Raw genomic sequence first — 19,670 nt, 5'->3', positions numbered from 1 at the left:
ATAAAATTCTAAAATCTGTTACAGTGATCAACTGTATGTTCTCGGACCTCTTAAGAATCTGTTGGTATTTTTCAAGTCGCTCAATCGCAAAGCCTTCTGCAATATTACAAAATTATTTTGATTAAAAACGTTTTTTTAATACATAGCTCTTCATCTCTCTTTCTCCCTAAACTATACATACCGCATATCATTTACCATCCTTACCTATTATTATATCCCCTCTTTGTCAAAATATTCTAGAACCTTCTACATTATAATCCACACGTGCGGATATAATTTTTTAACATCGCAAAAATGTAGTGCGTCATTGAAAATAACCTTGAAGTTCTTTGCGACAAAATTGCGTAGTAGAAATTTGATGTTATTAGTTATAGAAGATTCAGCATTATAGAAAAAACTTTAACGCTGAATTAAATCATCCTTGATTTTCTATAGTCGAAGAGTACTCTTGGTGGATGATTAAGAAAATTAAAATATTTTATTATATTAATTTGTTGCATTTTAAAATTTTTAGTTTAAATCTTTAACATTTAAAAGGTAAAAAACTGACCTTTCTAAGAGAGCTAAAAAGCGAGCATATATCTGTGGATAAAAAAGGCATGCGACCTTAGCTCGGATATAGTTTCATGACATAAGGAGCGATAAGCGTCGGGCAGTGTACTCTTGGTATTTACTAAACGTCCATGAAACGTCTCGAATTAAATTCATGCTGTCTATAATCTCTCTCCCGAGTCTCGAAATAGTTATCAGTATCTTGTTACATATACCTCGTCCAGAAGTTGACAGACCTAGCTTATGGAAAAGAATGAATACGAAAGCGAACGATTGCGAGCTGTAAAAAGAGGTGATCTCTCTATAGAACGATAGCATAGGATAATGAATTGTGTGCAGCCTTAGACTGCCGATGTATGAATGCTTCTGCGATTTGAAACGCATGTAGCTGTTATCTCTGGTCCTCGATCGCTACTTGATACTAGAATAAAGCAACAAGCATTCCTGAGTATATGACCTACTATAAGAAATGCTTTTTTATTCCTTTCTCACCTTCGATTAACTTTATAGACATACTTTTTTAATTCTAATTATTTTTCTCGAAGATTCTAGACTGCAGAAGCATGTTTTTCACAGGCAGAAATTTTTAGTTAAACCATTATCTATCAAGAATTTTCAAATCAAATTAATAAGCAAAACAGGATGCCATGCATAACCCTCATATCAGATTTCACCTATACACCTGCATTGAACGAACATCTTATCTGTCAGGAAGCAATAAACCATCCTTGTTTTTCTCATTTAACCTTGACACATGCATTTTATAACCTTGAATCTGTTTACATGAATTTGGCTACAGACTATTGCGCAATCGTGACGTCATCAGGATCCTTCGAGAAAGATCTCAAAGCTTAGCACGAACACGAACCACTACAGATCGAAGCTTGTCGATGCCGGTAAGGTAGGAATCTTGAGTTAGAAACCCCCCTATACATCTACTAAGATCACCATAGAACTTAAAACGTCCAAGTAAGAGACACCACACAACTCACAAAATTCCCGAAATTCAATAATGACCGCAGGATTAATCGGATTTAAGAGGAGCCCTTGGAAAACTTTAATGCATTTTTTAAATTACGAAATATTTTTCAACGATTTTTCGCACAATGTCAAATAATTTCAAATAACACATTATCTAACTCATTTAAATAAATAATCAAACATTTCAGAAGGTACCCAAAATTGTAAAAAAAATAATCAGGAAGATTTTAAAAAGGTTTTTTTAATTTTTCAGAATTTTAAAACAATTTTGAGAAAATTTGAAACAATTAAAAATGTTTCAAATTATTTTTCAAATAATTCGAGACAGTTTAAAGGATGTTTGAAAATTTATATCTTTTGTCAGAAATTTATTCTTTTTTTGTTCAAAATGCAACTGTTCGGTTGAAAATAAATCTGCTTTAAATGAGGATTCAACTATTTTGTTGAAAATTGGTCTTATCAAAATGATTATTATCTTTTCTATTATATTATGTGTTATTTTTTCATTTAAAATTAAAATATTTTTTGTTTTGAAAAATCAACCATTTCGTTTTTTATAGAGAATTCATCATTGTTGGTTGAACATAAGGTACCTTTCGTTTAAGTTGAAATAATTTTTTAAATAATGATTTTTGGATGAAAAATTCATAATTGTATTTAAAAATTCATCTATTTCATAGAAAATTTTAGTAGGAAATTCACCTTCTTCATTAAGAGTTCAAATTTTTTATATGAAAATTAATCGGTTTTCTTCAAAATTATTGGTTGAAATTTCATAATGTTATTTAGAAAATTAATGCCTTCTTAAAAACTTAACTAATTTTCTGAGAGTGGTTTTTTGGGTTGAAAATTATTTTTCAAGTAAAATATGAACTTTATAATTTTTTGATGAAAATTCATGTATCTTATGAAAATTAATTTTTGTGCGGAAAATTGAAATTCTTGGTTGAACACTCATCTTTCTGATTAAAAATTTAATAAATTAATTAAAAAATAGTTTGTACAATATTATTTGAAATGTTTCGAAGAAAACATTCTAATAAATACTCTATTGCAAATAATTTTTTATGTTTATTATCCTTCTAGAAACTTTGCTTGGTTTTAAATTGCAACTGGAAAAGCTATTTTCAAAGTAGCGCAGGAGTTTAATCTTGAAGCTTTTCAATGATTGAATCTTTTAGAAACTTTTGCTAATGAAATTGCTTTAAACCATAAAGTTTATGACGGCCTGAATAATTACATTTATTAGAAATTTTGTACAAAGAAAGAAAAATTTATTTGATTGTTGAAATAAACTTTTTTTATTGAAAGAATATTCCTTCGGGCAAAAATAAACATCTATCAGTTATTTTTTATATCATTTTTTATTTATTTATTATTACTGTAGAATAAACTAATAAACTCTAGATTTTCCTAGTTAAACTAAATTTGTGTTATAGAGGCATTTGCTAATTAGACTGATGATTCAGCAGTCGTCTGTCTTTGGTCAACGAGGATTCCTCAAGAGATACGTTTCGGAACTTAATTAAACTTCAGAGCAAATGTAACTAGAAAATTAGTAGAATAAAATATTTAAATTACATCATCAAAGTTACTTTCTCAAAAGACTTAATCGTCTTCCTCTCATAATTTAAATTTTAATTTATTTCAGTAGTCAATTTAAAAACGACAAATTTACTTACAATTTCTTAAAATTGAAAAAATTATTTTTCTCTTAACGTTGAGAAAACATTTAAAATAGATTTTTTAAAGTATCTTCAAATAAAATATGTATAAAGTCATACCATATCACATTGCATTATTTATATCTTAATAATAATTTTAAAAACTAAACATTTTTACAAAAGGGTAATTTTTACTATTTTTAATAAAAATTCGAGCTTTTCTTTATATATTGATCCTGTAATGTGACGAATTATATTTTTTAAGAAATCTGTATTATCATCAGAGAATAGCAGAAATTCTTAATGCCTGTTTAGACTAAATGGAGTTATGAATTTAAAAAAAAATTACATTAAATTTTGTTAGAAAAAGATCTTAAGAAGATTTTTTTCTTTCAGGAGATCTTTTTTTAGAAAAAAATACAATTAAAAAAATGGTTACTCAAATCCATTTGGTCTGAAAAGACGTTTAGAATTTGTATTATTCTCTGAAGATAATACAGATTCCTTGAACAATTGGACATGTAATACTTAGCAAAATAATGCGTATATTTCTGAAAACGGTTTCTTTTTGAGAAAAAAATTTAACAACTTTTTTTTTTAATTCATAACTACATCTAGTCTGAAATTACGTTCAGATTTTTTGTTATTCTCTAATAATAATAGATATTCCTTGAAAATTTTAAATTGTACCACCTCGAAAAATAATGCGTGTATTTCTGAAAAGGATTCTTCTTTTGATCTCTCTAGTAGCTTAAAGGAAAATCACCCAACCGGCAATCGGAAGTTAAGAAAAAATTTCTATTCATAACTCCATCTTGTCTGAAAAGACTTTAAGAATTTCTGTTATTCTCTGATGGTAAAACCGATTCCTCAGAAAATATAATTTGTCACTTTACAGAATCAAGATATAAAAAAACCTAAAATTTTTATAACACAGTTTACTTAATGACAGTTTATTTAATTTAGCACTTTACAGTATATAATACAGTGTTGGATGAAAATTAATTTCTTTGCCTGAAAATTTGTTTGGTTATTGGTCGAAAATGAATTTTTTCAACTGATAATTAACTATTCTATTTTTGGATCCAAACTCGTATTTTTTTAGTTGGAGATTCAAGTAATTTTTGTTTTCTTTTTGTTTAAGGATTGATGAAAATTTATATTTTTGTGCTGAAAATTCAATTATTTTTGTTAGTTTATCTTTTCAGTAAGAATTCAATTTTTCAAGACTTCAACTACTTGGTTGGAAGTTGCAGTTTTTTTATCATTCTTTTTAAGGTTTATAATTTTGATTGAAAATTCATCTGTTTGTTTCAAAATTTCCCTTTTTTTCAATTCGTCTGATTTTAAATTAATTTGTTTAACTTAAAATTTCACTATTTCATGTTTTGTTGAACATTTGTCTTCTTCATTGAAAAATTTAACTATTTGACTGAATACTTAATATTAGGTTGAAAATTAATGTTTTTCACGTTAAACTGAACTATTCCATTTTTTGTCGAAAATTTATATTTTTTGATACATATTTAATGGTTGTAAATTCAACTACTTCGATGAAGAGTCATCTATTTTGTTGAAAATGTTGTCTTTTTTGGCAAAAAATTGATCTTCTTTGTTGAGAATTCAACTATTTGGTTGAAAATTTAACCATTTTGTTAAAAATTCGTTCTCTTTCATTAAATTTTTTTTTTAACTCAAAATGTAGCTATTGCATTTTGGTCAGAAAATTTATCTTTTTTAGTTGATACTTCACTTGTTTGGTTGATAACTGGTCTTTTTGAGATGAAAATTCAATTACTATTGCAGAAAATGCATATTTTTAAGTATAACAGAGTAGATCTTTTGGGTATCCTCGAACAATATATCTCTTATGTTCAAAAAAAAGATTTTCTAAGTTTTTCATACTAATAACTCCCAAATTAGGGAAAGTCACCAAAGTAAACAACTGCCTACCAAATATTTTTCGAATATATTTTCAAATAGAGTTTAAAATTCGACACTTTTTGATATTTCTCATCGTTTTATTTACATGGTAGATTTGAGCATTTGCCTATCTTCTTTAAAGGCAGGAGTTTTAAGTTATAAGAGCTTCGAAGCAGGTTGCTGAAAAGAAGGAAAGCGTTAAGAAAAAAAAAATACCTCGTTATGCCGAGCACCCTGCTAGCCAAGATTACGTATTTGTAGGTCGAGTCCGCGATTTCATGGCCTAACCCTGCATTTTGTAACTCGTGAAATCCTCGGAAAGTTGCTGATGATCCTCTCATACCCACAGAGATTCCGAAGTGATAATTGACCCTTAATTCCATGTCAAAAGTTTTGCAATTAGAACCCAAAGGTGTTTTTTCAATGGGAGAAGAAAACAAATTAAAACTTTTTCTATTTACTTCCAAATTATGTATGATCCAGCAAAATATACTTTTTCCTTGTTTTTTTCCAAAAACCACCCTATATTACCATATTCTCTTCCCAACTTGCTTTATTTTCCATTTCCCTCCTACATCCTTCCCATACATGTTCCCATGTTTCCTTCTTCCATTCATATATTCTGCTCTGTTTTTTCTCTTTATTATTTCAATATATACCTTCCTTTACCTCTTCCTCTAATCTACATCTTACTATTCTGGTCCATATACTTTTTGCCCTTCCCTTTTTAAAATATTTTGATAGTCCTTTCTTTATTGTCACCTCTTATAAATTACGCAGCCACACAAAAAAAGTGTGCGGATCTGGTAACAAGACATACGTATTCCTATGGATTTTGGGGCGCTGAATTCAAATTCGGTATCAAAAATCACCCATCACGTCATGGTTGAGCCATAACCTCAAAAAATGACGAAAAATCATGCACTGAGGCAAATAAATTTCAAAATAATGCCAGTGATGCAAATTTTCACTTCAAAAACATGTCGACAACTGTGAAGGATCAACCCTTGCCTGATATTAACTTATTTAACATAACTTTACCCAACAGAACCTGACCTCACCTAACCTAAATTCACAGAAATTTATTGAACTGCACGTAAAGTTCTGGAAGCATATTTTCCCAGTAGAAAATGTGTGCTACATCGAATGGGTCAACTCTAACCTAACCTAGAAATAAATCTAACCTAGCCTAACCCAACCTAATCTAATCTAACCTAACCTAACCTAACCTAACCTAATCTAACCTAACCTAACCTAACCTAACCTCACGAAACACAATTAAACTGATTGTGTTGTCCCGTTGTGTTTGCGGTACCGCTTCATTCGGCTTCGACTTAACCTACATAGAGGTTTAACCTATCCTAATCTAACAAAACTTAACCTAACCTAACCTAGCCGAATGAAATTCAACCACACGTGTAGCTATGGAAGCGTACGGTTCTCAGTCTTAAATGTGTGCTATATTTAATACGTTAACACGATCTTAACATACAAATGAAGAAAAAAGGATACGTTATAGCAGGCAGAAAATAGGCTGAAGTAGGTCTATAAATCAATTTAATTACGATAAAAAGCAAGGTAAAATGTAAACACGAAAGATAGTATAAATATATCCCTTAAGTTTAAGAAAAGCAGAGAGAAAAAAATTTCGAATAAAACTCTTATTCATTTGCATATTTAAGTTATAGTTCTACATTTTAATTGATACAAACATTGTCAGGTTAATTAAAATGGGATCAATTCTACTTGTAGTTCCAAGTTTCCTCAAATGAGTAAGGTGCGTCTAAATTTTTAACCACCTATAGTACAATGAAATGAATTTTATTGTGTTACAATGGGAACACTTAAGTTAAGTTGTGTTGCGTTAAGCAAAATTTCGTTAGGTTCTGTTAAGTTAGATTCATTTGTAGGTTAAGATCGAGTTAACCTATTAAATATATCACACATTTAAGACTGAGAACCGTACGCTTACATAGCTGCACGTGTGGTTGAATTTCATTCGGCTAGGTCAGATTAGGTCAGGTTTTGTTAGGTTAGGATAGGTTAAACCTCTATTCAGGTTAAGCCGAAGCTGAATGAAACGGTACCGCATACACAACGGGACAACACAATGAGTTTAATTCTGTAACGTGAAGTTAAGTTATGTTAGATTAGGTTGGGTCAGGTTTTTTTAGGTTAGGATAGGTTGACCTCTTTGCAGGTTAAGCCCAAGCTGATTCAAACGGTACCGCAAACACAACGGGACAACACAATCAGTTTAATTGTGTTTCGTGAGGTTAGGTTAGGTTAAGTTAGACTAGGTTAGATTTATTTCTAGGTTAGGCTCAAGTTGACCCATTCGATGTAGCACACATTTGCTACTGGGAAAATATACTTCCAGAGCTTTACGTGTAGTTCAATAAATTTCTGTCAATTCAGGTTAGGTGAGGTCAGGTTCTGTTGGGTAAAGTTATGTTAAATAAGTTGATATTGATCCTTCACAGTTTTCGACATGTTTTGAAGAGAAAATTTGCATCACTGGCATTATTTTGAAATTTATTTGCCTCAGTGCATGATTTTTCGTCAATTTTTTGAGGTTATGGCTCAACCATGACGTGATGGGTGATTCTTGATACCGAATCTGAATTCAGCGCCCCAAAATCCATAGGAATACGTGTGTCTTGTTACCAGATCTGCACACTTTTTTTTGTGTGGCTGTGTTATCATATTTTCATTCCTTAAACATCGCCCATCTGTCTATTCATTGTACAGTGAAACTCGGAGACTGTGTCAGTTTTGGGGCTAGCGTTAGTGGGAAACAATCGCGACAAAGTGCCGCGTCAGATGTAAACGCTTTTGCTTGTTCACGCCTGAGTGATCACTGCACACTCCTCTCAGCTCCTGTTACTCATGCGCGAAGCGGGGCGTCAATTCTCAAGAGATATATCCGGGGGCGTTATAACCGAGTTTGACTGTATTTCTCTATCCCTTATTTCTAATTCTTCATTTCGTACTTCAGGCTCCTCTTTTATATTCGCTTCCTCCTTCTTGCCTTATTTTATTAGAAATACCACTACTCCTTCTTTCTATATCTCTGACCATCACTCTCCTTTTCATACTCTGTTAAACATCGTAAATGCCCATTCCTTCGGTTTTGTCCCCTTCATATTTCTAGACTTTATTTTAATTATTATCTGTACCAGGTGCCTTTCCATTTTTCATTGCTCCTAACACCGTGGATATTTCTTTCCTTCTTAGATTGTCTTCCTTACCTATTTTTGTCCCATACTTTCCTCCTTTCCTAACTTTCCTCTCTACCTTTCTTAACAAATCCATAAAATATTTTTTTCATTCTAACATCTCAATAACCTGGTTTACTCATTTCCTTCTCTTTTCACTCTATCTATTTCCTACCTTCTGAACCTCTTCTACCGTTCTAGCCTTCTCCACTTCTTCCTAAAATCTCTAATTTTAGTTTTTTATCACACAATTCAGTATACTCGTTCTCTTTTTCTCTTATGTTCTTCTTTACTACTTCTCGCCACTCTCAATTTGCTTGATTCCTTTGTGATTTCCTTTTCCTGCTCTTTGCATTCCTCATCACATACACTTCTATTCTCTTCTTCACTAACTTCTTTCTACACAATACCCATCTCATTTCTTTTATTATTACTTCCATCTTCTCATTTCCTGACATTTTTCTCAAACTGTTATTACCCTTCCATTAAAAAAGCCCCTTATCCTGCTCTTTATACCTTTGCATTCTTTACTGTAAATATCTTATTTACTCTTCTGCCTCTCTAAATTCTATGTAATTTCATCTAATCATTCTGGTGAAGTGATCTGAATGTATATTTAGAATCCCTTATCTGTAGTTTCTTCACCTCCTCTCTTGCCTCATCGTCCACTATCAAATAATTAATCACCGTTCACGTTTCTCCTCGTGACAGTCTTTATTCCCCTTTCTCATCCATCTCTATATCTCCAGTTATGATAAACCATCTCAGCTGCTGTAAACTCTTTAACCATTTATTTCCCTCCTTATTGAACGTCTTGTCTTTGGATCCTCTTTTCGCTCTCCTCCCCATTCTCTTCCTCCTCTATCTTCTGTTCTCGAATTAAAATCTACTCCTACTATAAACCTAATCTCTCTTAATGTTCCTCCATCAGTTCTCTAATATTTTCTGATTTCTCCAGCATATTAATATTTATATAGAACTCCACTATCTTCCACCTCTCTCGTCTTATTTTTTTCTCTTCCTATTATTCCTTATTCTTCTTCTTTCATGACTTTCTTATCCTTAACTGTTCTGCATTCGCTTCTTACTATCAGCACCATTTTTTCCATTGCTCTGTATTTTATTCTTTCTCTTAGCATTTCGTACCGGTCATTTCTAACCTATACGTAAACTCCTCCTCATAATTTACCATCCCTTCTCATTTAGCGCTGTCTCCATCTTTACCACTGCATTTCATTGTGCCAAATTTCTCAGAAATTCCTTATTCTTTCTATGCAAGCCTGTTATATTCTAATAACATATCTTTGATACTTCCCTTCTTTCGTATCTCTTCTCTTTTACTTTCCTTATCTTTTTTTATTTTCCTATCCTTCCAATTCCACCATACCAACTTTTGTCTTTATTTTGACATACTTAATTTACGTGCATTGTTCCTTACTTCTTTCCTCTTTTGGTATCTTCCTTAAATTTTACTGCTTATTCCTTTCTACCAATGTTAAATTATCCTCCATTCTCTCCGAGCTTCCATATAAAGCCTCATTCTTTGTCATCCTTTCCCTTTTACGTTTTCATTTCTTTAGTTTCACCACTACTAATTTTTCTCCCGTCGCACTTCCTTTCCTACAATTCGCACTTCCTCAAACTCTACCTTAGCAGATATCCTTTTTATCACATCTTCCACTCCTTTTATCAGTCTTTTCCCTTATTCCATAAAAAAGTTGTTAAAATTTCATATTTTCAATATCTACCACTTTTTAATTGAAAAATAAATTTTTTTTAAAATTTCAATTTCAAAATATGCCAAATAAATTCCTGAAATTTCAAAAAATTATGCAAAAAATATTAAAGAAAAATTTTGCATTTTTGCAAGATTTTAAACTTTTAGAAAACATTCAAGAATGTTTAAGAGATATTTAGAAAATTTTGAAATATTTAAAAATAATTTAAAAGTTAACAAGATTTCTAATTTCGTTTTTGAGTTCTCATCATTTATGATTGAGAAAGTATTAGAATTCTCTAAAATTTGAAATCTCAGTTTTCGCGATGGCATTTGTCTGTCCGACCGACAGTCCCACTGTAGGAAAAAAATTACTTTTTTGTTACAAAATAACGTATAGACCACAAATATTGACCAATTTGGACCAAAGAAATCGTTAAAAAAGCTCATAAGATTTCTCAAAAGTTGTCGAGCATGATATTTAAATAGGGCTTTCAATTTTTTATAAGTCAACAAATATGACGAAAAAATGGCCATTTTTTCTGTTTGACGTTTCTGGTGCTCGTCAATAATATTAAGATTGTTGAAATCGTCTGAATTTCATATAGTAAAATTAATTAAGGATATCACAATTTTTAATAATTTACAATCAAAATATTATTAACAAATTATTTGTTGGATTTTTTTACGATTTTCAATAATTTTCATTTTTAAAGTTATATTGGAAGAAATTTGGATAAAAACATTATAATTATGAAGAAATTTCTTCTTGAGATTATGATTGTTGATAATATAAACAAATGCATTAGTCAGGCTTTTGTCGCAGAAAGTTTGGTTTTTGCTCTATTTAATTTTTTTAATTAGGAACTTTATACTAATTATAAAAAACTTCATAATTTTTTCATTAATCTTATGATTTTTAAAACAAATTTAATGAGCAAATGCATTATTCGGACATTTGTCGGCAAAAAAATCGTTTTTTTTTCGATTTCAGTCCTTTCAGTTGTGAACTTCATGGCAATTTCAGAAAGAAATCATAATTCATTGAGCAATTTTATTAATTTTTTTAACAATTTTAAAAAGCAAAATTCATGATTAGTTTATAAATTATATATATTTTTAAAAACAAATGCAATCTTCTGAAGCTGCAGCCTTATTAAAAGAATAAAATCATGAGAAACTTGAACTAAAAGGAGTGAGATTGAAGAAAAAAATTTTTTGTTCGACAAATTCCCAAATAATGCGTATGATTATTAAATTTGTTTAGAACCTCATAGAATTAATCAACTAAGTATGAGTGTTAATGAAACTATCTTTAGGTGCCCATTAGGACACAATGACGAATTTTTCTGTCGGGAAATAACATTAACATTAATAATCTCAAGAAGAAATGTCTTTATCATTATATTGTCTCTATCCTAATTTTTTGCAATATAACTTAAACAATATAAAATTATGGAAAATATTTTGAACCAAAAAAGTCATTTCTTCCCACTGTACGTCTTTCCCTCAAAAAAATATCCCTCGAAAAAATGAACGGATCAAATCGAGATTTGGCAGAATTTTTTTATATATTCACAAACTTTCTGTATGGCTATTCTTAATACTCAGCAAGCCAAAAAATGTATTCTTATCATCTTTTTCGATAAAAAGAAAATTATTAGTGTAATAGCATTTATAACATTTTTTAAATTAATCAAAATTCAAAATTGTAAGATAAGTAACGTACGATATGAAAAAGTTAAAAAGTATATAATGAAAAATTCAAATTTTTTATCACACAAAAGAATAATAAAAAATAAAAAATTTCATTTTGTGATAAAACTGTACAAGATACGAGAAGAAAAATTAACAAATATTACGATCTAAAAAAAGATCTACATATTTTCTACTAATTAATTCTTGATAGAAAATATAGTTCTTATTTTATTTGTGAAAAATATTATTGCAATCAAGAAAAATTAAAACTATTTTCATAAAATCTGAATTCCCTCTTCACTTTGTAATCGCATTCCTGACTCTCATTAATCGTCATAAAAAATTCAAACGACTAACAGATGGGGTAATGCAAAGTGCGTACTTGGACAAAATCATGGCATAAATCAGTGTCTATAGCTATCGATAATTTCCGCATCTCTTGCGAGAGCGCAACGCAGGTTTATTGAAAGAAAAATACGGGCGTGCAACTTTATCCTCCATAACGATCCACTCGACGTTGGCAGGTGCCTATTTATACTGGATAATTCGCCCTTCCAGTTTGCAGCTCTCCCTTTATCACCTCCACCCACATTTCTACACGAGATTCTCTTTTCCGAATTCGTCTCGACGTCGCTTTGCGAAGTAAATTCAATTACGTTTTACTGAGTTATAATTCTAAATTGAATGTTAATTAACACCCTATCCTCTCCCCACCTGCCGTATTTGACCCTTCCCTCCCCCTCCCTGCTCTCTTATCCTCTCTTATCCTTCTCTTTCCTCTCCTCTCCTTCCCTCTCCTCTCCTCTCTGTTCCTCTCCCCTCCTATATACTCTCATTTGAAGTGATCCAAACCTCTTCTATCCAATCTTATTTGAAGTGATCTGACCCTCTTCTGTTCTCTCCGCTCCTCAGCACTCTCATTTTAAATGTTCCAACCCTTACCTCTTCACTCCTCTCCGCTATTATTTCAAATGTCCGACGCTTACCTGTTCTCTCCTTGCCTCTCCACTCTTATTTTAAGTGATCCGTTCCTCTCCTCTCCAATCCTCTCCATTTGTATTTAAATTGATCCGACCCTCTGCTTTTTACTCCTATTCGAAATAATACGAACTTCTACTCTCCTCTTCTCTTAGAACTGATCTGATCCTAAGACCCCTCCCACAATTTCTTCACTTTAACCCTCTTTTCTACTCTCCACCCCTTAATTCCTCATCTGTATATTACTTCCACTTGTTCTCATTATTTTTTACTTCCTATATCATTTTCGCCCTGCTTCTACTCCCCCACGTCGCCCCCCCCCATTCTCGTGTGCCCTATCCTACACCCTTTCCTTCAAGACTCCGTCCCATCCTTATTTTCTTCCCCTCTCCGACTACCCCTCCCCAAGCTTCCTTTCCCGCAAATTTTGGACATATTTATTATTTTTTTCAATTTTGAAGCGGATTAAACTCGGAAAACCTTAACAATCGGAAATTCTGTCTACTTTATTTTTTTTATTTAAAAAAATTGTTTCTTGATTCATGGAAAGTGATATTTTGGACTTAACTGTTCTTTATGATTGAATAACTGCTTGGTTAAATTTCATGTGTTCTCAAATGATAGCATGAGGACGCACAGAATAATAATAATATTGTAATTTTTCTATTTATTTTCATAAACAAATATTTAATGAACAAAATAATTAAAACATTAAGAATGGCTATTGTTATATACAGTTTGTGTGACAAAATATCACAAGTTTGAGGATTTTTCCTTGCGATAATATATTAGTTATCAAAAATGTTTTTTGCACTAAAACTGTTTGAAATTATTGACTTCCAGGCACAACAGTATTTTAAAATGTAACAAAATCATTTTTATTATGAATTCCTTGATAATATTTAATAATATTTGGTCGCATGTAATAATATAAATATTTATAATTAGTTAAAAAGAACATATTCAACAATTATTTGTCAGACGTCAAAATGTTCAACTTATTCATTTCAGTTTTATATCAACGTTCAAATTGTTATATTTTACAAAATAATATTTAAAATATATTATTTTCAGAAATATTAGTAGCCATTAAGGTGATTGAAGGAAATTAAAATTAATTTTTTAAAAACTTAACTTTAAATACTCAGTTGAAAAAAATTTGTTTAAAAATTATTATTGTTAAATTTTGTAACGTTTTTTTTGCCAGCAGTCAATAGTGCAATAATTTAAAAGAAATGCATACACAAAAGGTTTTAATTTTTTAATTGTCTTATAAAAATGTAAAATGTTATATTCAACCAAATATTATCAAACATATGATATTTTCATTCTCACATTAATAAAAAGCAGTTCTAGCAAAAATAATTTTTTTTACTGTTAATAAGAATATTTTTTAATTGTTTGATCACAATTAAAAGGATCATTAGGCTAATTCTGTATACTGTATGAATTCTCACGCATTTATTTAAGAAAATATAAAGTTTATCTCAGTAGTTATTAAAATCTGAAAAATCTTGAAGTAAAAAGTTTTTCTGTTCTAATTCGTTCAGCGAAAAGTTTACAAATAAACAAGAAAAAGAAAGAGGTTCGGGTTACTGAAATCATCAATAATCAAAGATCAGAGGTCACGGGTGACAGAGTCCAGAGATTGAAGGTAGGTCAAAATTCTGATGTCCACGGATAAAAGGTGGATTATCATAGGCAAAGGATCAAACGTCAGGGTTCATATTTAAAGGGTCAAAGTTTAGAGGTCAAATGTCAAAAGTTACTGTTCAGGTCTCTTAGGCCAGGCATCGAAGGTTAGAAGTCATAAGTCAGCGATGAATGATCAATTACGAGAGGTCTGTTTCCACGGATAAAAAGCTATAGAATCGTAGGCCAGGGACCAAAGGTCAACGATAAAATACCATAGGTCATGAATTTAAGTTGAGAGGTCAAAGCTCATAGTTCAGTGATCAAAAGTCAGAGGTCTATTGCCGGAAATTCATCAGAGATTCAAAGAGATCAAAGAGAAGGGTCAACGGTCAAAGTTCATAGGTAAAATGTCAGAAGTTAGTTTAAGGATCATAGGCTAGAGATAAAAAATCAAGTCATTATAATTTTCTATCGTTCACATCCCGAGGTCGTAGGTCAGCCATGTAGGGTGATAGGTTGAAGGACAAAGGTCATTCATTAATAAGTCAGTTAAGATGAAGTCATTTATAACAGATAAATTACTTGATAATCCAATTATTAGTTTGTTATTGAAAAATATAGATTATCTATTAAAATATCTTTTGGGTTCACTACAGATTGAAATTATTTTTAATTAAAGTAATTCCTTTTAATCAATATGGAAATTTAAAATAAGGACTTCTTTAATTGATTTCATGGGATAAAGGAACTGTTTGAATGATGCAACAAAGGAATGTGCAGGGTTTTCAACGAAGGGTGCTTGAGGGACTTTAAACGAACTCTAGTTAAACTCGGTGCAATTTATGATCGATTTAGTTTACATTCGTTTCATCTGCACAACTCGACAATTGATATTTAGTTAGGACTTCCAAGGCTCAATGGTAAACAGACTGTTCCCAACGCCTTACCCAGAAATTGAGTTCCACGATAGTAAACTGTTACGAGATGTTCGAAAGAACAAAATTATTGTTTTGGAAATTCATTACTCTATAAAATATTAAGCACATCTCTTTTTCTCAGTTCAATGAGTTTAAGGGCTTTTAAAAGTATTTTGTTTTTTCCCCTGTTTTCGAGGGAAAGCCCTTTTATCTGTTTCTTTTTCGCTTAAGCTCAAAGTAGTATTACATTTTTGGCTAAGAATACATCTGTTTTGGTTGTAAATTCCACTATTTAGTTAAAGGTTGTTCTATTCTTCTGAAAATTCTTTTTTTACATTATAACTTATTTTCTAACATGAAAATTTAATTTTTTGGCTTGGGACTAACTTATTTGATTATAATTTCAATTTTCAGGTACGAAACTTAAATTCTTTGTATCAAATTCTTCTTTTTGGCTTCTAAAGAATTCATCTATTTTGTTTTAAAATTTAACAATTTAGTTGAATTTCTCTTTTTCTCTTGAATGTTTTATATTATGCTTTGTTTAAACATTTAAATATTTTGGTTGAATATTTGTCCTTTCTTTTTAAATTTATCTGTGTTTATATTCAAAATTTTAATCTTTTTTTTATCAACTATTACATTTCTCGTAGACCATTGGTCTTTTTGCCTTTTTTCTACTGCTTTGATTAAAAATTAAGATCTTTTCTTGCTTGTAATATTACCTATTGAATTTTTCGTTAAAATTTATCTCCTTTATTAACAATCAACTATTTGGTTTGAAGTTAAATCTCTTTGTTAAAAATGAGCTTTTTGGTTTGAAGATTGATCATTAAAATAACCAATCGAATTTTTGACTAAAGTAAACAATTGAACTTTTTTGATGAGAATTTAGTTTTTTTTAAATTAAGCTAATTTACTAAAAATTGATCTTTTTTCTTAAAATTTCATCTTCTTGTATCAAGACTTCAAGTACTTGATTATTAATTGACTTTTTTTGTTGAAACTTAAAATATTTAGTTGAAAATTCAACTATTTTATTAAAAGCTCGTCATTTTTGTTTGAAAAGTTTATTGATTTGTTGCAGATTATTTTTCTTAATGGCATTTTTCTTTATTAAAAATATCATATTTTTTGGATTAAAGATTCGAATTTTGGGGCTTAAAAATTGTTTTCCTTTTTAGCTGCACATCAATATTATCAGCGGTAAATTTAACTCTTTTAGATTTGGTTGAAAAATTATAGTTTTATTCTTTATAATTCAACTTTTTGGTTAAAACTTACCTTAATGTTAAAAATTCTCATTTTTTTATTGGAAATTTAACAGTTTTGTGGAGATTCTTCTTTCTTGTTTGAAAATTAATCTTTTTCAGTAAAAATTTTATATTTTTTGTTTGTTAAATATATAACAGCTGGGTAAAAAATTAATATTCTTTGCTTGAGTATTTAACTATTCTTTTTATTTATCTTTTACAGTTCTGATTTCAAATTTTTATTAAAAATATAACTATTTGGTTGAAGGTTGAACTTCTTTTAGAAAATAAAATTTTTACATTTGCATAATTTATGATTAAGAAAGTATTAGAATTTTCGGAAATTTGATATTACAATTTTTCAACGGACCTCCACGTTTCGAGAACCCCTGAATCCGAAAATCAAGTTTTTACGATAGCGTATGTCTGTCTGTCCGTCCGTAAATACGATAGCTCTCGAAAAAGTAAACGGATCAAATCCATCTTTGTCACACTTTTTTTAGGTCCTAAAAGAAAACACGAGTTCGTTAACTAGCCATTTTTGATGAAAATTCAAAAAGTTCGCGGATTTAAAATATTTGTTAGACCACTTTTTTTCTGAATTTAAAAGTTTTATGTACGGATGTTCATAGTATTAAAAAGAACAAACAATTTATCCTAATGACTTTTTCCAGCAAAAAGAAAATTCTTAGAGTTTTAGCATTTTCAAAAAATTGTCAATTAACCGAAAATCAAAATTTTAAGCCAAAAAACGCATGATATGAAAAAGGTCAAGCAAAGAAAAACATTTCTTTTTGAAAGCCTTACAAGAGTATCATAAAAAGTTTTTGGATTTTCTTAAAAAATCGAAAATTCAAATTTCGATTGTACAAAAAATAATGAAAAATGAAAAATTCCATTTTGTGGTACAACTATGTAGGAAACGAAAAAAAATAAATTAACAAAAATTGTTATCCCAAAAAAGACATACAATTACGTTAAGAATCACTTCTTGATAGGACGCGTACATTTTGTTTTATTCGTGAAAAATAACATTGAAAACAAAAAAATAAAATAAAAATGTGTGGAAAAACGACGAAAGTTACGAGAAAAAAAAATTGAACAAAACCTCTTTACAAATGTTTGTCGAAAATCGAGCGCGCAGCGCGAGTGTCACGATGATAATTTGTACCTCAAAACCTACAGAGCTTTGAGAAACTTAATCTTCGACTATACTCAATTAGGTAGATAATTCATAATATGAAGGCGCATAATAATACTCTTATCTAAAATAGATCTTTTTGATAAAGTGTAATTTAAGCATTCCAAATACAAAGAACAAATATTCGAGCGCGAAGCGCGAGGTGTTATTATGTCCGAGCGCGAAGCGTGAGGTAACGTATTATCGAGCGCGAAGCGCGATATTCAACCGTCGCGCACCCTAGACGCGCTCAAACGTGCAATGAGAGCGGGCAGTTTTTTTGGTTGAGGATTCACCACTTTATTCGAAAATTGAATCATTTGGTTAAACATTTGATTTTTTTAAATTTAATTAATTCGATTTAAATTCAACAATGTGGTTTAAAATACATCTATTTGGTTTGAAAATTGAGCTATATGATAACAAATTTACCTACTTTGTTAAAAATTCAATTATTTTGCAAAAAAATTAAACTATTTATTTTCAAATTAATTTTCTTTGAAAATCTAAATTTTTGGATTGAAAATTCAACTGTTTTGTAGAAGATTCTTCTTTTTGGCTTAAACAACCAACCGCTTCCTTAAAAATTGTTTCGCTTACCTTGAAAGTTCTATTGTTTTGATAGTAAATGTATAACTATTCAATTAAAAATAATTTTTTGCTTGAAAATGTATATATTCGAATTAAAAAATTAAATGTTTTCTAGAGAATTTAACTTTTTGGGTGAAAATGTAAAACATTTTTTTTTCTTTTTCAACTGAAATATATTTTCAGTTAAAAAGCATTCCTTTTTATGTAATTCTTTTTTTTAATTTAAGTTTTATCAGCAGAAATTGTATGTTTTTCTGTTGTAAAATATGCAACAGTTATCTAATTTTTTTTTAATTGAACTGTTTTTCATGCAAAATTGTAATATTTTTTTATTAAAAATTCAACTACTTGAGTTAAAGCGGAACTTCTTTCCTAAAAATTTGTTTTTTTCTTTTAATTGGAGGATTCATGATTTTAGTCAATATTTAAACTATTTATTTAAAAATTTAATTTTGTTTGTCTGAAAATTTTATTAATTGGTTTAAAATTCAATCATTTTGCTGAAAATTTATCTTTTTGGATGAAAATGCGTGTTTTTATATTGAACAATAGGAATAGAAATTTATCGATTTTGTTAACAAAATTTTCTTCTGTAAATTCAACAATTTTGTTAAACAAATTATTTAAAAGTTTGATGCATTTGTTGAAAATTCGATTTTTTCGATTTAAAATATCTTCTTTGTAGTCAAGATTCATTTTTCTGGCCGAAAATTGTTGGTTGAAAATTCATCTTAAGTTGTTGAAAATGATCCTGTCTTCTAGGAAATTCAGCTTGAAGATTCGACTATTCGGTTGAAAATGCAACTCCTTGAGATTAAAGTTAATTTTTTTTCAATCAGACCATTTGGTAGAAAAAAATTATCCTCGATGGTTTAAAGTTCAACTGCTGGTAAAAGAATAATCTCTTCAAGATTTATCTCGTTTGTTAAAAGAGTAATTTCTTCAATTGAAAAGTGAACTATTTTGTCTTAATTTAACGTATTTAAAATTTGAAATGGAATGGCTCTAGTTTGTTGGATCAACTCTTCATATTCTACTTGTTTTTCATAAACTTATTTCATTTTACAATTCACTGTTTGCTGCATGGCAATTTTCGAAACACAATAAAGTATCGAATATCGAGAAGAAATAAAAGAGAGTATTTTCGACGCCAGTGCAAGTTCCATTGACTTTGCAGTTTCCCAAATGAAGTTTCAGACTATACTATAAGCCAACTTTCAACCTGCTTATCCCAATAAACTTCACCACACGAACAAGAAAATTCAGATCACAATTTCTTCACTCATCCTATTTGTTTATACTTTTATTATTTCCCAGGCCCTAAAATAAAAAATAATCATTTTATCTTCCTTGAATAACTTAT

General features: G+C 29.8%; 1 protein-coding gene across 1 annotated transcript in view; it reads left to right on the top strand.

The window, feature by feature from the left end:
• Positions 1-19,670, top strand: part of LOC117181711 — a 235,881-nt gene that overhangs the window by 104,576 nt on the left and 111,635 nt on the right. The gene's annotated exons all lie outside the window — the stretch shown is intronic.

This window comes from Belonocnema kinseyi, chromosome 10, assembly GCF_010883055.1.
Source record: "Belonocnema kinseyi isolate 2016_QV_RU_SX_M_011 chromosome 10, B_treatae_v1, whole genome shotgun sequence".
NCBI lineage: Eukaryota > Metazoa > Arthropoda > Insecta > Hymenoptera > Cynipidae > Belonocnema > Belonocnema kinseyi.
Note: the sequence above shows the minus strand (reverse complement) of the source record. Positions and strands in the feature narration are given on the sequence as shown.